At 43.6% G+C, this 8,171-nt stretch overlaps 17 non-coding genes across 17 annotated transcripts; all 17 read left to right on the forward strand.

Moving 5' to 3' along the window:
* Nucleotides 1-19: 19 nt before the first annotated feature.
* LOC129115039 (5S ribosomal RNA) lies at nucleotides 20-138 on the forward strand. Its single transcript, XR_008532805.1, has one exon. It is a non-coding gene; the product is annotated as a 5S ribosomal RNA (ribosomal RNA).
* A 380-nt stretch (nucleotides 139-518) lies between these two features.
* On the forward strand, nucleotides 519-637 carry LOC129115051 (5S ribosomal RNA). Its single transcript, XR_008532816.1, has one exon. It is a non-coding gene; the product is annotated as a 5S ribosomal RNA (ribosomal RNA).
* Nucleotides 638-1,017: 380 nt separating this feature from the next.
* On the forward strand, nucleotides 1,018-1,137 carry LOC129115052 (5S ribosomal RNA). The gene has a single exon (XR_008532817.1). It is a non-coding gene; the product is annotated as a 5S ribosomal RNA (ribosomal RNA).
* A 380-nt stretch (nucleotides 1,138-1,517) lies between these two features.
* LOC129115054 (5S ribosomal RNA) lies at nucleotides 1,518-1,636 on the forward strand. Its single transcript, XR_008532819.1, has one exon. It is a non-coding gene; the product is annotated as a 5S ribosomal RNA (ribosomal RNA).
* Nucleotides 1,637-2,015: 379 nt separating this feature from the next.
* Nucleotides 2,016-2,133, forward strand: LOC129115053 (5S ribosomal RNA). The gene has a single exon (XR_008532818.1). It is a non-coding gene; the product is annotated as a 5S ribosomal RNA (ribosomal RNA).
* A 382-nt stretch (nucleotides 2,134-2,515) lies between these two features.
* LOC129115055 (5S ribosomal RNA) lies at nucleotides 2,516-2,634 on the forward strand. Its single transcript, XR_008532820.1, has one exon. It is a non-coding gene; the product is annotated as a 5S ribosomal RNA (ribosomal RNA).
* A 380-nt stretch (nucleotides 2,635-3,014) lies between these two features.
* Nucleotides 3,015-3,133, forward strand: LOC129115056 (5S ribosomal RNA). The gene has a single exon (XR_008532821.1). It is a non-coding gene; the product is annotated as a 5S ribosomal RNA (ribosomal RNA).
* Nucleotides 3,134-3,513: 380 nt separating this feature from the next.
* On the forward strand, nucleotides 3,514-3,632 carry LOC129115040 (5S ribosomal RNA). Its single transcript, XR_008532806.1, has one exon. It is a non-coding gene; the product is annotated as a 5S ribosomal RNA (ribosomal RNA).
* Nucleotides 3,633-4,013: 381 nt separating this feature from the next.
* LOC129115041 (5S ribosomal RNA) lies at nucleotides 4,014-4,132 on the forward strand. Its single transcript, XR_008532807.1, has one exon. It is a non-coding gene; the product is annotated as a 5S ribosomal RNA (ribosomal RNA).
* A 380-nt stretch (nucleotides 4,133-4,512) lies between these two features.
* On the forward strand, nucleotides 4,513-4,631 carry LOC129115042 (5S ribosomal RNA). The gene has a single exon (XR_008532808.1). It is a non-coding gene; the product is annotated as a 5S ribosomal RNA (ribosomal RNA).
* Nucleotides 4,632-5,011: 380 nt separating this feature from the next.
* Nucleotides 5,012-5,130, forward strand: LOC129115043 (5S ribosomal RNA). The gene has a single exon (XR_008532809.1). It is a non-coding gene; the product is annotated as a 5S ribosomal RNA (ribosomal RNA).
* A 380-nt stretch (nucleotides 5,131-5,510) lies between these two features.
* LOC129115045 (5S ribosomal RNA) lies at nucleotides 5,511-5,629 on the forward strand. Its single transcript, XR_008532810.1, has one exon. It is a non-coding gene; the product is annotated as a 5S ribosomal RNA (ribosomal RNA).
* A 381-nt stretch (nucleotides 5,630-6,010) lies between these two features.
* LOC129115046 (5S ribosomal RNA) lies at nucleotides 6,011-6,129 on the forward strand. Its single transcript, XR_008532811.1, has one exon. It is a non-coding gene; the product is annotated as a 5S ribosomal RNA (ribosomal RNA).
* Nucleotides 6,130-6,509: 380 nt separating this feature from the next.
* On the forward strand, nucleotides 6,510-6,628 carry LOC129115047 (5S ribosomal RNA). Its single transcript, XR_008532812.1, has one exon. It is a non-coding gene; the product is annotated as a 5S ribosomal RNA (ribosomal RNA).
* A 380-nt stretch (nucleotides 6,629-7,008) lies between these two features.
* On the forward strand, nucleotides 7,009-7,127 carry LOC129115048 (5S ribosomal RNA). The gene has a single exon (XR_008532813.1). It is a non-coding gene; the product is annotated as a 5S ribosomal RNA (ribosomal RNA).
* Nucleotides 7,128-7,507: 380 nt separating this feature from the next.
* LOC129115049 (5S ribosomal RNA) lies at nucleotides 7,508-7,626 on the forward strand. The gene has a single exon (XR_008532814.1). It is a non-coding gene; the product is annotated as a 5S ribosomal RNA (ribosomal RNA).
* Nucleotides 7,627-8,004: 378 nt separating this feature from the next.
* LOC129115050 (5S ribosomal RNA) lies at nucleotides 8,005-8,123 on the forward strand. The gene has a single exon (XR_008532815.1). It is a non-coding gene; the product is annotated as a 5S ribosomal RNA (ribosomal RNA).
* Nucleotides 8,124-8,171: the final 48 nt, after the last annotated feature.

Consider the following 8,171-nt stretch of genomic DNA (forward strand, 5'->3'; position numbering starts at 1 on the left):
CTTGGTAGGCACAATATTTGCTTACGGCCATACCACCCTGAACACGCCCGATCTCGTCTGATCTCGGAAGCTAAGCAGGGTCGGGCCTGGTCAGTACTTGGATGGGAGACCGCCTGGGAATACCAGGTGCTGTAAGCTTTTTTCACTCCTCTTTACAAAAAGCAGAGGGCGCTGCTGCTTTTTCAGTGGACACCGACAGGGTGGGAAGGAAATAGCTAGATCATGACTTGCCGGTATAGAAATGACACAAATCCAGTTAAATGATGGCTTTCATCATTCCTAAGCTCATCGATCATTTTCTTTTCAATTTTATGCTAACGTATTCTACATTTCAACAGTAAATATTAATATTTTTACTGCACTACATTTGTGATCCTTATAGCCACTTTGTACATTCTGATTTGACATTTAAAAGCTGTGAGTGTGTCTGGAAATCTGCAGGCGCTCCCTGTATAGACGAAAGAGCAAAGCGTGGTGATATAGTATCTTTAAAAGGCCCTTTGGTAGGCACAATATTTGCTTACGGCCATACCACCCTGAACACGCCCGATCTCGTCTGATCTCGGAAGCTAAGCAGGGTCGGGCCTGGTCAGTACTTGGATGGGAGACCGCCTGGGAATACCAGGTGCTGTAAGCTTTTTTCACTCCTCTTTACAAAAAGCAGAGGGCGCTGCTGCTTTTTCAGTGGACACCGACAGGGTGGGAAGGAAATAGCTAGATCATGACTTGCCGGTATAGAAATGACACAAATCCAGTTAAATGATGGCTTTCATCATTCCTAAGCTCATCGATCATTTTCTTTTCAATTTTATGCTAACGTATTCTACATTTCAACAGTAAATATTAATCTTTTTACTGCACTACATTTGTGATCCTTATAGCCACTTTGTACATTCTGATTTGACATTTAAAAGCTGTGAGTGTGTCTGGAAATCTGCAGGCGCTCCCTGTATAGACGAAAGAGCAAAGCGTGGTGATATAGTATCTTTAAAAGGCCCTTTGGTAGGCACAATATTTGCTTACTGGCCATACCACCCTGAACACGCCCGATCTCGTCTGATCTCGGAAGCTAAGCAGGGTCGGGCCTGGTCAGTACTTGGATGGGAGACCGCCTGGGAATACCAGGTGCTGTAAGCTTTTTTCACTCCTCTTTACAAAAAGCAGAGGGCGCTGCTGCTTTTTCAGTGGACACCGACAGGGTGGGAAGGATATAGCTAGATCATGACTTGCCGGTATAGAAATGACACAAATCCAGTTAAATGATGGCTTTCATCATTCCTAAGCTCATCGATCATTTTCTTTTCAATTTTATGCTAACGTATTCTACATTTCAACAGTAAATATTAATATTTTTACTGCACTACATTTGTGATCCTTATAGCCACTTTGTACATTCTGATTTGACATTTAAAAGCTGTGAGTGTGTCTGGAAATCTGCAGGCGCTCCCTGTATAGACGAAAGAGCAAAGCGTGGTGATATAGTATCTTTAAAAGGCCCTTTGGTAGGCACAATATTTGCTTACGGCCATACCACCCTGAACACGCCCGATCTCGTCTGATCTCGGAAGCTAAGCAGGGTCGGGCCTGGTCAGTACTTGGATGGGAGACCGCCTGGGAATACCAGGTGCTGTAAGCTTTTTTCACTCCTCTTTACAAAAGCAGAGGGCGCTGCTGCTTTTTCAGTGGACACCGACAGGGTGGGAAGGAAATAGCTAGATCATGACTTGCCGGTATAGAAATGACACAAATCCAGTTAAATGATGGCTTTCATCATTCCTAAGCTCATCGATCATTTTCTTTTCAATTTTATGCTAACGTATTCTACATTTCAACAGTAAATATTAATCTTTTTACTGCACTACATTTGTGATCCTTATAGCCACTTTGTACATTCTGATTTGACATTTAAAAGCTGTGAGTGTGTCTGGCAATCTGCAGGCGCTCCCTGTATAGACGAAAGAGCAAAGCGTGGTGATATAGTATCTTTAAAAGGCCCTTTGGTAGGCGCAATATTTGCTTACGGCCATACCACCCTGAACACGCCCGATCTCGCCTGATCTCGGAAGCTAAGCAGGGTCGGGCCTGGTCAGTACTTGGATGGGAGACGCCTGGGAATACCAGGTGCTGTAAGCTTTTTTTCACTCCTCTTTACAAAAAGCAGAGGGCGCTGCTGCTTTTTCAGTGGACACCGACAGGGTGGGAAGGATATAGCTAGATCATGACTTGCCGGTATAGAAATGACACAAATCCAGTTAAATGATGGCTTTCATCATTCCTAAGCTCATCGATCATTTTCTTTTTCAATTTTATGCTAACGTATTCTACATTTCAACAGTAAATATTAATATTTTTACTGCACTACATTTGTGATCCTTATAGCCACTTTGTACATTCTGATTTGACATTTAAAAGCTGTGAGTGTGTCTGGAAATCTGCAGGCGCTCCCTGTATAGACGAAAGAGCAAAGCGTGGTGATATAGTATCTTTAAAAGGCCCTTTGGTAGGCACAATATTTGCTTACGGCCATACCACCCTGAACACGCCCGATCTCGTCTGATCTCGGAAGCTAAGCAGGGTCGGGCCTGGTCAGTACTTGGATGGGAGACCGCCTGGGAATACCAGGTGCTGTAAGCTTTTTTCACTCCTCTTTACAAAAAGCAGAGGGCGCTGCTGCTTTTTCAGTGGACACCGACAGGGTGGGAAGGATATAGCTAGATCATGACTTGCCGGTATAGAAATGACACAAATCCAGTTAAATGATGGCTTTCATCATTCCTAAGCTCATCGATCATTTTCTTTTCAATTTTATGCTAACGTATTCTACATTTCAACAGTAAATATTAATCTTTTTACTGCACTACATTTGTGATCCTTATAGCCACTTTGTACATTCTGATTTGACATTTAAAAGCTGTGAGTGTGTCTGGAAATCTGCAGGCGCTCCCTGTATAGACGAAAGAGCAAAGCGTGGTGATATAGTATCTTTAAAAGGCCCTTTGGTAGGCACAATATTTGCTTACGGCCATACCACCCTGAACACGCCCGATCTCGTCTGATCTCGGAAGCTAAGCAGGGTCGGGCCTGGTCAGTACTTGGATGGGAGACCGCCTGGGAATACCAGGTGCTGTAAGCTTTTTTCACTCCTCTTTACAAAAAGCAGAGGGCGCTGCTGCTTTTTCAGTGGACACCGACAGGGTGGGAAGGAAATAGCTAGATCATGACTTGCCGGTATAGAAATGACACAAATCCAGTTAAATGATGGCTTTCATCATTCCTAAGCTCATCGATCATTTTCTTTTCAATTTTATGCTAACGTATTCTACATTTCAACAGTAAATATTAATATTTTTACTGCACTACATTTGTGATCCTTATAGCCACTTTGTACATTCTGATTTGACATTTAAAAGCTGTGAGTGTGTCTGGAAATCTGCAGGCGCTCCCTGTATAGACGAAAGAGCAAAGCGTGGTGATATAGTATCTTTAAAAGGCCCTTTGGTAGGCACAATATTTGCTTACGGCCATACCACCCTGAACACGCCCGATCTCGTCTGATCTCGGAAGCTAAGCAGGGTCGGGCCTGGTCAGTACTTGGATGGGAGACCGCCTGGGAATACCAGGTGCTGTAAGCTTTTTTCACTCCTCTTTACAAAAAGCAGAGGGCGCTGCTGCTTTTTCAGTGGACACCGACAGGGTGGGAAGGAAATAGCTAGATCATGACTTGCCGGTATAGAAATGACACAAATCCAGTTAAATGATGGCTTTCATCATTCCTAAGCTCATCGATCATTTTCTTTTTCAATTTTATGCTAACGTATTCTACATTTCAACAGTAAATATTAATCTTTTTACTGCACTACATTTGTGATCCTTATAGCCACTTTGTACATTCTGATTTGACATTTAAAAGCTGTGAGTGTGTCTGGAAATCTGCAGGCGCTCCCTGTATAGACGAAAGAGCAAAGCGTGGTGATATAGTATCTTTAAAAGGCCCTTTGGTAGGCACAATATTTGCTTACGGCCATACCACCCTGAACACGCCCGATCTCGTCTGATCTCGGAAGCTAAGCAGGGTCGGGCCTGGTCAGTACTTGGATGGGAGACCGCCTGGGAATACCAGGTGCTGTAAGCTTTTTTCACTCCTCTTTACAAAAAGCAGAGGGCGCTGCTGCTTTTTCAGTGGACACCGACAGGGTGGGAAGGAAATAGCTAGATCATGACTTGCCGGTATAGAAATGACACAAATCCAGTTAAATGATGGCTTTCATCATTCCTAAGCTCATCGATCATTTTCTTTTCAATTTTATGCTAACGTATTCTACATTTCAACAGTAAATATTAATCTTTTTACTGCACTACATTTGTGATCCTTATAGCCACTTTGTACATTCTGATTTGACATTTAAAAGCTGTGAGTGTGTCTGGCAATCTGCAGGCGCTCCCTGTATAGACGAAAGAGCAAAGCGTGGTGATATAGTATCTTTAAAAGGCCCTTTGGTAGGCACAATATTTGCTTACGGCCATACCACCCTGAACACGCCCGATCTCGTCTGATCTCGGAAGCTAAGCAGGGTCGGGCCTGGTCAGTACTTGGATGGGAGACCGCCTGGGAATACCAGGTGCTGTAAGCTTTTTTCACTCCTCTTTACAAAAAGCAGAGGGCGCTGCTGCTTTTTCAGTGGACACCGACAGGGTGGGAAGGATATAGCTAGATCATGACTTGCCGGTATAGAAATGACACAAATCCAGTTAAATGATGGCTTTCATCATTCCTAAGCTCATCGATCATTTTCTTTTCAATTTTATGCTAACGTATTCTACATTTCAACAGTAAATATTAATCTTTTTACTGCACTACATTTGTGATCCTTATAGCCACTTTGTACATTCTGATTTGACATTTAAAAGCTGTGAGTGTGTCTGGCAATCTGCAGGCGCTCCCTGTATAGACGAAAGAGCAAAGCGTGGTGATATAGTATCTTTAAAAGGCCCTTTGGTAGGCACAATATTTGCTTACGGCCATACCACCCTGAACACGCCCGATCTCGTCTGATCTCGGAAGCTAAGCAGGGTCGGGCCTGGTCAGTACTTGGATGGGAGACCGCCTGGGAATACCAGGTGCTGTAAGCTTTTTTCACTCCTCTTTACAAAAAGCAGAGGGCGCTGCTGCTTTTTCAGTGGACACCGACAGGGTGGGAAGGATATAGCTAGATCATGACTTGCCGGTATAGAAATGACACAAATCCAGTTAAATGATGGCTTTCATCATTCCTAAGCTCATCGATCATTTTCTTTTCAATTTTATGCTAACGTATTCTACATTTCAACAGTAAATATTAATCTTTTTACTGCACTACATTTGTGATCCTTATAGCCACTTTGTACATTCTGATTTGACATTTAAAAGCTGTGAGTGTGTCTGGCAATCTGCAGGCGCTCCCTGTATAGACGAAAGAGCAAAGCGTGGTGATATAGTATCTTTAAAAGGCCCTTTGGTAGGCACAATATTTGCTTACGGCCATACCACCCTGAACACGCCCGATCTCGTCTGATCTCGGAAGCTAAGCAGGGTCGGGCCTGGTCAGTACTTGGATGGGAGACCGCCTGGGAATACCAGGTGCTGTAAGCTTTTTTCACTCCTCTTTACAAAAAGCAGAGGGCGCTGCTGCTTTTTCAGTGGACACCGACAGGGTGGGAAGGAAATAGCTAGATCATGACTTGCCGGTATAGAAATGACACAAATCCAGTTAAATGATGGCTTTCATCATTCCTAAGCTCATCGATCATTTTCTTTTCAATTTTATGCTAACGTATTCTACATTTCAACAGTAAATATTAATCTTTTTACTGCACTACATTTGTGATCCTTATAGCCACTTTGTACATTCTGATTTGACATTTAAAAGCTGTGAGTGTGTCTGGCAAATCTGCAGGCGCTCCCTGTATAGACGAAAGAGCAAAGCGTGGTGATATAGTATCTTTAAAAGGCCCTTTGGTAGGCACAATATTTGCTTACGGCCATACCACCCTGAACACGCCCGATCTCGTCTGATCTCGGAAGCTAAGCAGGGTCGGGCCTGGTCAGTACTTGGATGGGAGACCGCCTGGGAATACCAGGTGCTGTAAGCTTTTTTCACTCCTCTTTACAAAAAGCAGAGGGCGCTGCTGCTTTTTCAGTGGACACCGACAGGGTGGGAAGGAAATAGCTAGATCATGACTTGCCGGTATAGAAATGACACAAATCCAGTTAAATGATGGCTTTCATCATTCCTAAGCTCATCGATCATTTTCTTTTCAATTTTATGCTAACGTATTCTACATTTCAACAGTAAATATTAATCTTTTTACTGCACTACATTTGTGATCCTTATAGCCACTTTGTACATTCTGATTTGACATTTAAAAGCTGTGAGTGTGTCTGGCAATCTGCAGGCGCTCCCTGTATAGACGAAAGAGCAAAGCGTGGTGATATAGTATCTTTAAAAGGCCCTTTGGTAGGCACAATATTTGCTTACGGCCATACCACCCTGAACACGCCCGATCTCGTCTGATCTCGGAAGCTAAGCAGGGTCGGGCCTGGTCAGTACTTGGATGGGAGACCGCCTGGGAATACCAGGTGCTGTAAGCTTTTTTCACTCCTCTTTACAAAAAGCAGAGGGCGCTGCTGCTTTTTCAGTGGACACCGACAGGGTGGGAAGGAAATAGCTAGATCATGACTTGCCGGTATAGAAATGACACAAATCCAGTTAAATGATGGCTTTCATCATTCCTAAGCTCATCGATCATTTTCTTTTCAATTTTATGCTAACGTATTCTACATTTCAACAGTAAATATTAATCTTTTTACTGCACTACATTTGTGATCCTTATAGCCACTTTGTACATTCTGATTTGACATTTAAAAGCTGTGAGTGTGTCTGGCAATCTGCAGGCGCTCCCTGTATAGACGAAAGAGCAAAGCGTGGTGATATAGTATCTTTAAAAGGCCCTTTGGTAGGCACAATATTTGCTTACGGCCATACCACCCTGAACACGCCCGATCTCGTCTGATCTCGGAAGCTAAGCAGGGTCGGGCCTGGTCAGTACTTGGATGGGAGACCGCCTGGGAATACCAGGTGCTGTAAGCTTTTTTCACTCCTCTTTACAAAAAGCAGAGGGCGCTGCTGCTTTTTCAGTGGACACCGACAGGGTGGGAAGGAAATAGCTAGATCATGACTTGCCGGTATAGAAATGACACAAATCCAGTTAAATGATGGCTTTCATCATTCCTAAGCTCATCGATCATTTTCTTTTCAATTTTATGCTAACGTATTCTACATTTCAACAGTAAATATTAATCTTTTTACTGCACTACATTTGTGATCCTTATAGCCACTTTGTACATTCTGATTTGACATTTAAAAGCTGTGAGTGTGTCTGGCAATCTGCAGGCGCTCCCTGTATAGACGAAAGAGCAAAGCGTGGTGATATAGTATCTTTAAAAGGCCCTTTGGTAGGCACAATATTTGCTTACGGCCATACCACCCTGAACACGCCCGATCTCGTCTGATCTCGGAAGCTAAGCAGGGTCGGGCCTGGTCAGTACTTGGATGGGAGACCGCCTGGGAATACCAGGTGCTGTAAGCTTTTTTCACTCCTCTTACAAAAGCAGAGGGCGCTGCTGCTTTTTCAGTGGACACCGACAGGGTGGGAAGGAAATAGCTAGATCATGACTTGCCGGTATAGAAATGACACAAATCCAGTTAAATGATGGCTTTCATCATTCCTAAGCTCATCGATCATTTTCTTTTCAATTTTATGCTAACGTATTCTACATTTCAACAGTAAATATTAATCTTTTTACTGCACTACATTTGTGATCCTTATAGCCACTTTGTACATTCTGATTTGACATTTAAAAGCTGTGAGTGTGTCTGGCAATCTGCAGGCGCTCCCTGTATAGACGAAAGAGCAAAGCGTGGTGATATAGTATCTTTAAAAGGCCCTTTGGTAGGCACAATATTTGCTTACGGCCATACCACCCTGAACACGCCCGATCTCGTCTGATCTCGGAAGCTAAGCAGGGTCGGGCCTGGTCAGTACTTGGATGGGAGACCGCCTGGGAATACCAGGTGCTGTAAGCTTTTTTCACTCCTCTTTACAAAAAGCAGAGGGCGCTGCTGCTTTTTCAG

Source organism: Anoplopoma fimbria, unplaced genomic scaffold (assembly GCF_027596085.1).
Source record: "Anoplopoma fimbria isolate UVic2021 breed Golden Eagle Sablefish unplaced genomic scaffold, Afim_UVic_2022 Un_contig_6785_pilon_pilon, whole genome shotgun sequence".
Taxonomy (NCBI): domain Eukaryota; kingdom Metazoa; phylum Chordata; class Actinopteri; order Perciformes; family Anoplopomatidae; genus Anoplopoma; species Anoplopoma fimbria.